Source organism: Aquarana catesbeiana, linkage group LG04 (assembly GCF_042186555.1).
Source record: "Aquarana catesbeiana isolate 2022-GZ linkage group LG04, ASM4218655v1, whole genome shotgun sequence".
Taxonomy (NCBI): Eukaryota; Metazoa; Chordata; class Amphibia; order Anura; family Ranidae; genus Aquarana; species Aquarana catesbeiana.
Genome location: NC_133327.1, coordinates 453,086,902 through 453,101,582, shown reverse-complemented (window position 1 = coordinate 453,101,582; position 14,681 = coordinate 453,086,902).

Sequence of the window (14,681 nt, the reverse complement as noted above, 5' to 3'; positions counted from 1 at the left end):
GGGGGAGATGCCTGTCAAGAATTTGAGGTCCTGCAGGCTTCCCCCCGTCGCCAAGTATCTCAGGGTAGCGACGAGCCTCTGCTCCGGAGTGATGGCTTGCCTCATGCAGGTATCCTGCCTGCTGATATAGGGGGTGAACGAAGCCAACAAACGGTGAAATACGGGGTCCGTCATCCTGAGAAAGTTCCTGAAATCATCAGGATTATTCTCACAGATCTCATGGAGCAAAGGCATATGAGAGAACTGGTCACGCTGAAGCAACCAATTCTTGGTCCATGAACTCCTCCCCACCCTGTTCATGGACTGGACTTGTGTCAAGGTCAGGACCCCAACACCAAGCCCCCGCACAGCACAAACTCTACGAGGAGTACGTATACGCAACATGGCTAGAAAACGGTCGGCTGCTCAGAACGAAGTAACAGAACGCACTGAAGAACAGCAAGGCATGTGAAGAGTGACCTGAAAAACAGTAACGAACGAACAAGAACACAATGACAAAGTCACGCGTAGCTTGCTTGCACGCACTGAAGAGCAGATATAAACCCACAAGCACAAACTGAACCGCAGAAAATGATCTGAAAGCCACGAGTCTGAAAAAGCGCGAATCGTCTCTCACCAAACTTTTACTAACACGAGATTAGCAAAAGGAGCCCAAAGGGTGCCGCGCTTGGTTCTGAACTGGCCTTTTCTAGTCTCGTCGTATGTGGTTGACGTCACCGCGTTGTTGGCGATCGGAAATTCCGACAACTTTGTGCGACCGTGTGTACGCAAAACAAGTTTGAGCCAACATCCGTCGGAAAAAATCCTAGGATTTTGTTGTCGGAATGTCCGATCAATGTCTGACCGTGTGTACGGGGCATAAGACTGCACACAGTGAAAAGAATGCAGAACTGATTGCCAATGTAAACAACACCGCCAGGAGCTAATTTCTCCCAATACCCAGGCTTCTTCTCAGAGTTTGGGGTGCATCCCTGTTTGTAAAAAAGATACTTGACTGAAGAATGTAGGAACAATTAAACCTATAATAGACCATCCTGGCACAAGGAAAAGGGCTGTCTTAAGTCTGGAGATCTTTGCATAGGTTGGGATAAGCAGATCTAAGTGACACACACTGTATTGAATGCAGTAGACAAACATATCTATTGGGATTTACTAAAACTAGAGCACACAGAATATTGGTGCAGCTGTGCATAGTAATCAATCAGCCAGTGGCGGAATTACCAGGGTCGCAACAGTCGCACTTGCGACTGGGCCCTGGCATTCTACCAGTGTGCGGGGCCCCAAGATCCCGCACTTCCACCTGTACCTCCGGCTGGCATCTAACTATACAGGGGAGGGGGCGGGAGGGGGCGATTGGCAGCGTGATGTCTGCGGGATAACCCTCCAGGCAGCACAGTTTACTTCCCGAGTATCATTGTATACAATGGAGAGGGGAGGGGCCGCAGACCCGAGTGGGCACTAGATTCAGTGCACAAGTTTGTCCCTCTGCTTGCACACTCTGAGTCTTCCCGATACATGCTTAGGTCAGAGGCCCCTTCCCCTCTCCAATGTATACACTGATGCTCGGGAAGTAAACTGTGCTGCCTGGAGGGACATCCTGCGGACATCACAAGGAAGCTTGCTGCTTCTTCCGTATGGGCTTCTCATGTAAGTTAAGCACAACACTGCCCCCGCACACTGCCCCCCACCTGTCTCCTGTCACACTGCCCCCCCACCTGTCTCCTGTCACACTGCCCCCCACCTGTCTCCTCTCACACTGGCCCCCTCCTGTCCCCTGTCACACTGCCCCCACCTGTCTCCCGTCACACTGCCCCCCCACCTGTCTCCTGTGACATTGGCCCCTACCTGTCTCCTGTGACACTGCCCCCCCACCTGTCTCCAGTGACACTGGCCCCCACCTGTCTCCTGTCACAGTGCCCCCCACCTGTCTCCAGTGACACTGGCCCCCACCTGTCTCCTGTCACAGTGCCCCCACCTGTCTCCTGTGACCCTGGCCCCCCACCTGTCTCCTGTCACACTGGCCCCCACCTGTCTCCTGTCACACTGGCCCCCACCTGTCACCTGTGACACTGGCCCCCCACCTGTCTCCTGTCACACTGCCCCCCAGCTGTTACCTGTGACACTGGCTCTCCACCTGTCACAACGGCCCCCCACCTGTCTCCTATGACACTGGCTCCCCCACCTGTGACACTGTCCCCCCACCTGTCTCCTGTGATACTGGCCCCCACCTGTCTTCTGTGACACTGACCCCCACGTGTCACCTGTGACACTGGCCCCCACCTGTCTCCTGTGACACTGGCCCCTACCTGTCACCTGTGACACTGGCCCCCACCTGTCTCCTGTGACACTGGCCCCCACCTGTCTCCTGTGACACTGACCCCCACCTGTCTCCTGTGACACTGGCCCCCACCTGTCACAACGGCCCCCCACCTGTCTCCTGTGACACTGGCCCCCCACCTGTCACACTGTCCCCCCCACCTATCTCCTGTGACACTGGCCCTCCACCTGTGACACTGGCCCCCCACCTGTCTCCTGTGACACTGGCTCCCCACCTGTCACCTGTCACACTGTCTCCCCACCTGTGACACTGGCTCACCACCTGTGACACTGCCTCCCGACCTGTCACCTGCGAAACTGGCCCCCCACCTGCCACATAGCCCCTCTTTTATCACACTGCCTACGTCATACTATTTCCCCATCACACTGCCCCCCCACCTGTCATACTGCCCCCACCTGTCTCACTGTCCCCTGTCACACTGCCCCCTTGGCACAATACCCTCCTGTCATACTGCCCCTCCATCATGATGCCCCCTCAACACACTGCCCCCTTCTGTCATATTTACCCCCCTCCTGTCACACTACCCCCTCTTAATACACAGCCCCCTCCTTTCACAGTGCTCCCTCATTACACTGCCTCCACCTGTGACACTGCTCCCCCACCTGACTCCTGTGACACCGGCCCCCCACCTGTCACCTGTAACACTGGCCCTGTCACACTGGCCCCCACCTGTCACACTGCCTCCCCACCTGTGACACTGGCCCACCACCTGTGACACTGACCCCCACCTGTGACACTGCCTCCCCACCTGTCTCCAGTGACACTGGCCCCCACCTGTCTCCTGTCACACTGGCCCCCATCTGTCACCTGTGACACTGGCCCCCCACCTGTCTCCTGTCACACTGCCCCCACCTGTCTCCTGTGACACTGGCCTCCATCTGTCTCCTGTCACACTGCCTCCCCCCCACCTGTCTCCTGTCACACTGGCCCCCACCTGTCACCTGTGACACTGGCCCCCCACCTGTCTCCTGTCACACTGCCCCCCACCTGTTACCTGTGACACTGGCTCTCCACCTGTCACAACTGCCCCCATCTGTCTCCTGTGACACTGCCCCCCACCTGTGACACTGTCCCCCCACCTGTCTCCTGTGACACTGGCCCCCACCTATCTCCTGTGACACTGGCCTCTACCTGTCACCTGTGACACTGGCCCCCACCTGTCTCCTATGACACTGGCCCCTATCTGTCACCTGTGACACTGGCCCCTACCTGTCACCTGTGACACTGGCCCCCACCTGTCACCTGTGACACTGTCCCCTACCTGTCTCCTGTGACACTGTCCCCCACCTGTCACCTGTGACACTGTCCCCCACCTGTCTCCTGTGACACTGTCCCCCACCTGTCTCCTGTGACACTGGCCCCCACCTGTCTCCTGTGACACTGGCCCCCACCTGTCACAACGGCCCCCCACCTGTCTCCTATGACATTGGCCCCCCACCTGTCTCCTGTCACACTGGCCCCCCACCTGTCTCCTGTGACACTGGCCCCCACCTGTCTCCTGTGACACTGGCCCCCCACCTGTCACCTGTCACACTGCCTCCCCACCTGTGACACTGGCCCACCACCTGTGACACTGCCTCCTGACCTGTCACCTGCGACACTGGCCCCCCACCTGCCACATAGTCCCTCTTTTATCACACTGAGTACGTCATACTATTTCCCCATCACACTGCCCCCCCCACCTGTCATACTGCCCCCACCTGTCTCACTGTCCCCTGTCACACTGCCCCCTTGGCACAATACCCTCCTGTCATACTGCCCCTCCATCATGATGCCCCCTCAACACACTGCCCTCTTCTGTCATATTTACCATCCTCCTGTCACACTACCCCCCCTCTTAATACACAGCCCCCTCCTTTCACAGTGCTCCCTTATTACACTGCCCCCACCTGTCACCTGTAACACTGGCCCTGTCACACTGGCCCCCACCTGTCACACTGCCTCCCCACCTGTGACACTGGCCCACCACCTGTGACACTGACCCCCACCTGTGACACTGCCTCCCGACCTGTCTCCAGTGACACTGGCCCCCATGTGTCTCCTGTCACACTGACCCCACCTGTCTCCTGTGACACTGGCCCCCACCTGTCTCCTGTCACACTGCCCCCCACCTGTCTCCTGTCACACTGGCCCCCACCTGTCTCCTGTCACAACGGCCCCCACCTGTCACCTGTGACACTGGCCCCCACCTGTCTCCTGTCACACTGCCCCCCACCTGTTACCTGTGACACTGGCTCTCCACCTGTCACAACGGCCCCCCACCTGTCTCCTGTGACACTGCCCCCCCACCTGTGACACTCTCCCCCCACCTGTCTCCTGTGACACTGGCCCCCACCTGTCTCCTGTGACACTGACCCCCACCTGTCTCCTGTGACACTGGCCCCTACCTGTCACCTGTGACACTGGCCCCCACCTGTCTCCTGTGACACTGGCCCCTACCTGTCACCTGTGACACTGGCCCCCACCTGTCACCTGTGACACTGTCCCCCACCTGTCTCCTGTGACACTGGCCCCCCACCTGTCTCCTGTGACACTGGCCCCCCACCTGTCACCTGTCACACTGCCTCCCCACCTGTGACACTGGCCCACCACCTGTGACACTGCCTCCCGACCTGTCACCTGCGACACTGGCCCCCCACCTGCCACATAGCCCCTCTTTTATCACACTGAATACGTCATACTATTTCCCCATCACACTGCCCCCCCACCTGTCATACTGCCCCCACCTGTCTCACTGCCCCCTGTCACACTGCCCCCTTGGCACAATACCCTCCTGTCATACTGCCCCTCCATCATGATGCCCCCTCAACACACTGCCCCCTTCTGTCATATTTACCCCCCTCCTGTCACACTACCCCCCTCTTAATACACAGCCCCCTCCTTTCACAGTGCTCCCTCATTACACTGCCTCCACCTGTGACACTGTTCCCCCACCTGACTCCTGTGACACCGGCCCCCACCTGTCACCTGTAACACTGGCCCTGTCACACTGGCCCCCACTTGTCACACTGCCTCCCCACCTGTGACACTGACCCCCACCTGTGACACTGCCTCCCGACCTGTCTCCAGTGACACTGGCCCCCACCTGTCTCCTGTCACACTGCCCCCACCTGTCTCCTGTGACACTGGTCCCCACCTGTCTCCTGTCACACTGCCCCCCCCACCTGTCTCCTGTCACACTGGCCCCCACCTGTCTCCTGTCACACTGGCCCCCACCTGTCACCTGTGACACTGGCCCCCCACCTGTCTCCTGTCACACTGCCCCCCACCTGTTACCTGTGACACTGGCTCTCCACCTGTCACAACGGCCCCCCACCTGTCTCCTGTGACACTGGCCCCCCCACCTGTGACACTGTCCCCCCACCTGTCTCCTGTGACACTGGCCCCCACCTGTCTCCTGTGACACTGACCCCCACCTGTCTCCTGTGACACTGGCCACCACCTGTCACCTGTGACACTGGCCCCCACCTGTCTCCTGTGACACTGGCCCCTACCTGTCACCTGTGACACTGGCCCCCACCTGTCACCTGTGACACTGTCCCCTACCTGTCTCCTGTGACACTGTCCCCCACCTGTTTCCTGTGACACTGGTCCCCACCTGTCTCCTGTGACACTGGCCACCACCTGTCACAACGGCCCCCCACCTGTCTCCTGTGGCATTGGCCCACCACCTGTCACACTGTCCCCCCACCTGTCTCCTGTGACACTGGCCCCCCACCTGTCACCTGTCACAATGCCTCCCCACCTGTGACACTGGCTCACCACCTGTGACACTGCCTCCCGACCTGTCACCTGCGAAACTGGCCCCCCACTTGCCACATAGCCCCTCTTTTATCACACTGAATACGTCATACTATTTCCCCATCACACTGCCCCCCCACCTGTCATACTGCCCCCACCTGTCTCACTGTCCCCTGTCACACTGCCCCCTTGGCACAATACCCTCCTGTCATACTGCCCCTCCATCATGATGCCCCCTCAACACACTGCCCCCTTCTGTCATATTTACCCCCCTCCTGTCACACTACCCCCCTCTTAATACACAGCCCCCTCCTTCCACAGTGCTCCCTCATTACACTGCCTCCACCTGTGACACTGCTCCCCCACCTGACTCATGTGACACTGGCCCCCCACCTGTCACCTGTAACACTGGCCCTGTCACACTGGCCCCAACCTGTCACACTGCCTCCCCACCTGTCACACTGGCCCACCACCTGTGACACCGACCCCCACCTGTGACACTGCCTCCTGACCTGTCTCCAGTGACACTGGCCCCCACCTGTCTCCTGTCACACTGCCCCCACCTGTCTCCTGTGACACTGGCCCCCACCTGTCTCCTGTCACACTTCCCCCCCACCTGTCTCCTGTCACACTAGCCCCCACCTGTCACCTGTGACACTGGCCCCCCACCTGTGTCCTGTCACACTGCCCCCCACCTGTTACCTGTGACACTGGCTCTCCACCTGTCACAACGGCCCCCATCTGTCTCCTGTGACACTGGCCCCCCCACCTGTGACACTGTCCCCCACCTGTCTCTTGTGACACTGGCCCCCACCTGTCTCCTGTGACACTGGCCTCCACCTGTCACAACGGCCCCCCACCTGTCTCCTGTGACATTGGCCCCCCACCTGTCACATTGTCCCCCCACCTGTCTCCTGTGACACTGGTCCCCCACCTGTCTCCTGTGACACTGGCCCCCCACCTGTCACCTGTCACACTGCCTCCCCACCTATGACACTGGCCCACCACCTGTGACACTTACCCCCACCTGTGACACTGCCCCCACCTGTCTCCTGTCACACTGCCCCCACCTGTCTCCTGTGACACTGGCCCCCACCTGTCTCCTGTCACACTGCCCCCCCACCGGTCTCCTGTCACAATGGCCCCCACCTGTCACCTGTCACACTGGCCCCACCTGCCACCTGTGACACTGGCCCCCCACCTGTCTCCTGTCACACTGCCCCCCACCTGTTGCCTGTGACACTGGCTCTCCACCTGTCACAACGGCCCCCCACCTGTCTCCTGTGACACTGGCCCCCCACCTGTGACACTGTCCCCCCACCTGTCTCCTGGGACACTGGCCCCCACCTGTCTCCTGTGACACTGACCCCCACCTGTCTCCTGTGACACTGGCCCCTACCTGTCTCCTGTGACACTGGCCCCTACCTGTCACCTGTGACACTGGCCCCCACCTGTCACCTGTGACACTGTCCCCCACCTGTCTCCTGTGACACTGGCCCCCACCTGTCTCCTGTGACACTGGCCCCCACCTGTCTCCTGTGACACTGGCTCCCACCTGTCTCCTGTGACACTGGCCCCCACCTGTCACAACGGCCCCCCACCTGTCTCCTGTGACATTGGCCCCCCACCTGTCACACTGTCCCCCCCACCTGTCTCCTGTGACACTGGCCCCCCACCTGTCTCCTGTGACACTGGCCCCCCACCTGTCTCCTGTTACACTGGCCCCCCACCTGTCACACTGCCTCCCCACCTGTGACACTTGCCCACCACCTGTGACACTGCCTCCCGACCTGTCACCTGCGACACTGGCCCCCCACCTGCCACATAGCCCCTCTTTTATCACACTGAATATGTCATACTATTTCCCCATCACACTGCCCCCCCACCTGTCATACTGCCCCCGCCTGTCTCACTGTCCCCTGTCACACTGCCCCCTTGGCACAATACCCCCCTGTCATACTGCCCCTCCATCATGATGCCCCCTCAACACACTGCCCCCTTCTGTCATATTTACCCCCCTCCTGTCACACTACCCCCCTCTTAATACACAGCCCCCTCCTTTCACAGTGCTCCCTCATTACACTGCCTCCATCTGTGACATTGCTCCCCCACCTGTCTCCTGTGACACCGGCCCCCCACCTGTCACCTGTAACACTGGACCTGTCACACTGGCCCCCACCTGTCACACTGCCTCCCCACCTGTGACACTGACCCCCACCTGTGACACTGCCTCCCGACCTGTCAACTGTGACACTGGCCCCCCACCTGTGATACTGCCCCCCCCGCCTGCCACATAGCCCCTCTTTTATCACACTGCCCACATCATAATATTTCCCCATCACACTGCCCCCCACCTGTCATACTGCCCCCGCATGTCTCACTGTCTCTTGTCACACTGCCCCCTTGGCACAATACCCTCCTGTCATACTGCCCCCTCCTGTAACACTGCCCCTCCATCATTCTGCCCCCTCATCACACTGCCTCCTTCTGTCATATTTACCCCCCTCCTGTCACACTACCCCCCTCTTGTTAAACAGCCCCCCTCCTTTCACAGTGCTCCCTGATTACACTGCCCCCCCTCTTGTAATACTTCCTAGTTATCCTTTTCCTGTCACACTGCCCCCTCTTGTCACAATATCCCCCTGTCACACTGCCCCCTCCTGTCACACTGCCCCCATCATACTGCCCCTTCTTGTCACACTGCCACCCTTCTTTCACAGTGCCCCCTCTTATCACACTCCCCCTTCTGGTCACACTTTCCAGATACCCTTATTTGGTCACACTGCCCCCCTCCTGTCAAAATACCCCGTCATATTGCCCCTCATCCTTTCACAATACTCCCCCATCATACTGCGGGTCAGGGGCCCTTCTTGGTTTCTTGCACTGGGGCCCTGAAGGTTATAGTTATGCCTCTGCAATCAGCTCTTAGGTTTTATTGTCAAAGTTTAATTGAACAAGCTGAAGTTAGAAGCTCGTTGGTTAGTATGCACAGCTGCACCAGATTCTCTGTGCTCCAGTTTTAATAAATCCCCCCAACTGTGTCAGACAGCTTTATTTATAGCAGAGATGATAGAGCTTCTGTTGGTACACAGCAACTCCCGGATTCATTTTAAGAGTTTGGAATTACCAGCAAGTGGGAGTGGGAGCAGCAGCAGGGCAAAAGAACTGGTCATACTACACATGTCCTGTGTACTTTGAAGAAGTTTGAGTGTATAGCACATCCACTGCCCTAAACTAGTTAAACAGTCCAATGTTTGTGGCAGAATTATTTTTGTTGTGGAAAAGGAAAAAAATATATGCTGTCTGTTTATGAACTTCATTGTGTAAGGTCTAAGTGTGTTTAGGCATTTACTGAATAATTTTTTTAGAAATAATTATATAGTTTTCCATCTTGTGCTGTAATGTCATTCGGACTATTTTCATTTACCTATTTGTAAAAAAGGCTAAAGAGGTTAACAAAAGAATAAAGATATTGCAAAGGATACAGCAGTGTAAAATTGGCTGGCAGCAGGACAGTTTTAACTAAGGATAACAGGTCAAACGGGTAAGCGCCTAAATAGTTTTTATCTATTGGGTGGTAAATTTGAGTGATGCAACGTGAGCTAGTAAAGCTGGATATACATCCAATTTTCTGTAGATTTTTTCCTTCAGATTTACCAAAACCATTTAATATGAGCTCAAACCTTAAGAGTTTCAATATAAGGAAATGATTCCGGACGGCTGCACTTCCAAAAATTCTTTTATTGAAGCTTCATATGACAAGTAGTTGACAGACAGAGTGGGACAAAAAGGTAGACGTGTTTTGCGCAAATGTCAGCGCTTAGACAATACCTTAAGAGTTTAAATTGTTATGCAATCAGGCAGGCCCTTGCACTACAAGGTTTTGGTAAATCTAAAGGAAATCAGACAACAAAAGTTGTATAGTGTGTATGGGGTCTTAATGTGCACCCTGTTATTGTAGATATATACACTATGCAAAATTATAAAAGCAACACTTTTGTGTTTGCCCCTATTTATCATGAACTGAAGGTAAAGATCTACGACTTTTTCTATGTACACAAAAGGCCTATTTCTCTAAAAATATTGTTCACAAATCTGTCTAAATCTGTGTTAGTGAGCATCTCTCGTTTGCCAAGATAATACATCCACCTCATAGGTGTGGCATATCAAGATGCTGATTAGACAGCATGATTATTGCACAGGTGTGCCTTAGGCTGGCCACAATAAAAGGCCACTCTAAAATGTGCAGTTTTACTGTATTGGGGGGGGGTCCAAAAACCAGTCAGTATCTGATGTGACTACCATGTGTAGCACATCTCCTTCGCATATAGTTGATCAGGTTGTTGATTGTAGCCTGTGAATTGTTGGTCCATTCCTCTTCAATGGCTGTGCAAAGTTGCTATAGATTGACAGGAACTGGAACACGCTGTCATATATACCGATCCAGAGCATGCCAAACATGCTCAATGGGTGACATATCTGGTGAGTATGCTGGCCATGCAAGAACTGGGATGTTTTCAGCTTCCAGGAATTGTGTACAGATCCTTGCAACATGGGGCTGTGCATTATCATGCTGCAACATGAGGTGATGGTCGTGGATGAATGGCACAACAATGGGCCTCAGGATCTCATCACGGTATCTCTGTGCAATCAAAATGCCATCAATAAAATGCTAAAAGAGCGCTGGTGAAAAAACTCTCAAAAAATAAAAGCTAGAGCAACTAGCACACCAAATGTGACTGAGGGTGATAACCCAACTGATTCTAACACAACAAACAGAAAAATGTTAGTTGAAAATAAAAAATAAATAAAAAATGAAGATGAGAGTAATGGTGAAAAAAAATCTCACATAGAAAACTAAGGCAGATATCACAAAAAATTCTTAGAATTAAATGTAAATGTTAAATAAGTAAAAATGAAGAACAGTGAAAATTGTCATGAACCAATCACTAGAAAGAAGAATAAACACAAAAATCCCAATTACAAAAAATAGTCCCGATTTCAAATGGTGCAAAAAAATTTCCAACCAACAAAAAGGTCCATATATAATGTGAAAGTGATGCTCCAAAAGGAAATGTGGTGAAAAGCAAGTCCAGCATCCAAGGTAGTTCACACCCAAGTGAGAATTGAGGCTCCTTACCAACTATAGATGACCACCATACAGGTAGTCTCACCAGGCACCCCACTAACCTATACCGACATCCGTAGTTGAAGATCGAAAGTCACTTAGCTTCCCATATAGCTGGCCCATAATTTCCTTCGCAAACAGGACTCCCGGAATCAAGTGATTGCAGGAAAACTGATTCTTGATCTTGGCAGTCTCTTTTTGTCCTAGAGTGGAGCAGATGTGATGGATCCCTGTTACAGAGATCAGACTTGCTTGTGAAATATGACCGTCTATGTGGATTTCACTCTCCTCGGTTCTCTCATAGGTTAGTGGGAGACCTGAATTTCCCAAATGCCTGGTGAGACTATCTTTATGGTGGTCATCTATAGTTGGTAAGGAGCCTCAATTCTCACTTGGGTGTGAACTACCTTGGATGCTGGACTTGCTTTTGAATTTGGGCACCAGTCACTTTATATAGTTACAATGCTTTAATAAAGAACTTGAAAGAAGTAGTAGGAGAGAGGGTTAGGGGAGGTTTCAGATACCTTTTGAGATCACTTACAGACTCCTTGAATTCAAAAGTAAATCAGCTTTCTCTTTTAGCAGACCTTGACTACCTGGATAGGCCTCTCACACAGACCTAGCAGCCAGTAGAACTCCTGAACAAGCCTCTTTCACAGACTTAGCATCCAGTAGAACTCTTGTATAAGCCTTTCTCACAGACTTAGCAGCCAGGATATATTTACCCTGGTTTAGATTGTAGAATAGGATTCAGCTTCACAGTGTCAGAATCTTGAAGCCATCCGGCAACACTGTAAGAGTAGTTTAGGTATAGGTGCGTCCTCCAAAAGATTTACCAGGCCCTCCTGAGAGACCAGCCTTCATCCTAACTCTCTCTAGCAAGGATCCTCCCCTGGATCTCCTCAGCTTGGCTCGGCTTCTTCCACACAGGCAAGACAGCCTTCTTGCCTGTGTGGTGTTCACCAGAGCCTCTAGTGGTGAGGATGGACTGCGCTGCAACTGACTCCAGGTCGTGGCCCCCAGGGTCTCCCAGCTCATGCTCACGGTAGGCTACAGGAGGACAGAGAGGAAGCAGCAGCCCAGGACAACAAGGGGTAGTTAGGAGATAAGCCAAAGGTCAGGGTGACTAGCAGACAATGATAGACAGAGAATACGCCAAAAGGTCAGGGTCACAAGCAAGCAGGGATAGTCAAGAACAAGCCAAGATCGGTAAACAGGACCAGACGTAGGACACAGACCAATGAGCACACGGAAGCCAAATCACACAGTATTGATCAGCAGAGCTGGCTTGCAGTGCACAGGTTAATATAGAGTTCCCTGATAGGGGCTGGGGTGGAGCCATGCTTTGAGGAGAGATTAATTAAGCAGCCAGGTGAGAGTGGCTGGCCTCTTAATCTGAACACATGGAGAGGTAAGCTGACAGACAAACATTATTGCATAACCATGACAGTACTCCCCCTCTTACGAGGCCTCCCCCTCCCCCCGTCTGGGCGGAGGCTTAAAGGGAAACTTCAGATGAAACCTCCTCAACAGACGAGGCACAAAGATCTCAGATGCAGTGATCCAAGACCTTTCCTCAGTACCAAACCCTTTCCAATGAACGAGGAACTGAAGAATGCCTTTACGGAGCCGGGAATCAAGAACTTGACTAACCTCGTACTTTAGATTATCCTGAGAGACCTGAACCGAGGTAGTGAGAGGATGAGAGGACTTATTGAGGAATAAAGGCTTTTTAGAAATGGGTAAGGGCATGAGAAGATCATCAAGAGTCTGAGCAGGGTCCCCCAGACCCTTAAAGATGAGCTGGACATCCAGCACAGGACCATCAGACTGGGCAGAGGTCAGTGGATTCCTGAGGCCAGGTTGGTTAGAAGGTGTCGCGTCACAGGAGTCAAGCTGGATAGCTGAAAGACAAGCAGAATGCAGTGAGCCCTGAAAAAAGGTTGAAAAACCCCACCTGGCCGAATATGGCGCCCCCCCCAAAAAAAATGTCCCTTTAAAAAAAAAAACTTCCTTTAAGTGCACTGTGTTCTGGGCAGGCGCCGGACACGGTGCACTATGGAAGCGTCATGCCAATGCAATCCCGTGATTGCAGGCAAGACTCTTCATTTGCGGGGATTTTTGATGCCCTGTGGCGCTGTGCAGTACACCTCTACACGCTGATTGGGCCATTCTCCTTCATGTCTTCATGTCTGGGCGGTGCTGTCTCCCGGCGGCGTGTCACTTCCTGTTTCGGCTCTGTGTGAATGGAGAAGCCAAGGTACTGTGTTACTGACAGCCTGTCTGTATTATATTCTTCTCGGTCTGTGATCGGAGGGTGGAGGGAGCCGTGCTTCACCTATGCCCTACCAGGAATCAACCTCTGCTCCAGCCCTTCAACCGACAATCTGCTGGAGCCTTCATTACACATCTCCTGTATGTGTATATCACGAGGGCTCCCAGCACTGTGTCCTAGAGTCATGCTGTGCATTCTATCATCTCATATCTCTCTCTCTCTCTCTCTCTCTCTCTCTCTTTATCTCTATTCTATCTGTATAACTGCATATCTATCTATCTATCTATCTATCTATCTATCTATCTATCTATCTATCTATCTATCTATCTATCTATCTATCTATCTATCTATCTATCTATCTATCTATCTATCTATCTATCTATCTATCTAAGTCTGTATCTATCAATCAAACTCTCTCTACCTGTATATCTCCATCTACCTAACTGCATGTCTGTCTGTCTATCTGTCTATCTATCTGTATAACTGCATATATATATATATATATATATATATATATATATATATATATACCGTATTTATCGGCGTATAACACGCACTGAGGTATAACACGCACCCCAATTTAGGAGGGAATTTTAAGGAAGAAAAACTTTTAGGATGGAAGTTGAAGGGAAAAAAACTTACATTTAAATGCCCATCATTGCAGCCTTCTCAGTGCAGCCATGTCAGTGCAGCCTTCCCCAGTGCAGCCTTCCCCAGTGCAGCCTTGTCAGTGCAGCCTTCCCCAGTGCAGCCTTGTCAGTGCAGCCTTGTCAGTGCAGCCTTCCCCAGTGCAGCCTTCCCCAGTGCAGCCTTCCCCAGTGCAGCCTTCCCCAGTGCAGCCTTGTCAGTGCAGCCTTCCCCAGTGCAGCCTTGCCCCAGTGCAGCCTTGTTAGTGCAGCCTTGTTAGTGCAGCCTTGTCAGTGCAGCCTTCCCCAGTGCAGCCTTCCCCAGTGATCCCCTGCCATCCTGGGCTTCAAAAATCGCCGACCGCAATTTGAAAATGGCGCCGCCGGCACCGAAATACACAGAGCCGGTCCTCGGCTCTTCTCGGCGGCTCTCGTTCACTTTCGGCTCCACTCGTAGTCCCACCCGGGATGGGCGTGACTGTGAGCGGAGCTATCTGAACCTAGCCGAATACACTCGGCTAGGTTCGGGCGGCGTCCAGTGAAGCCGAAAGTGGCCGAGAAGAGCCGAGGACC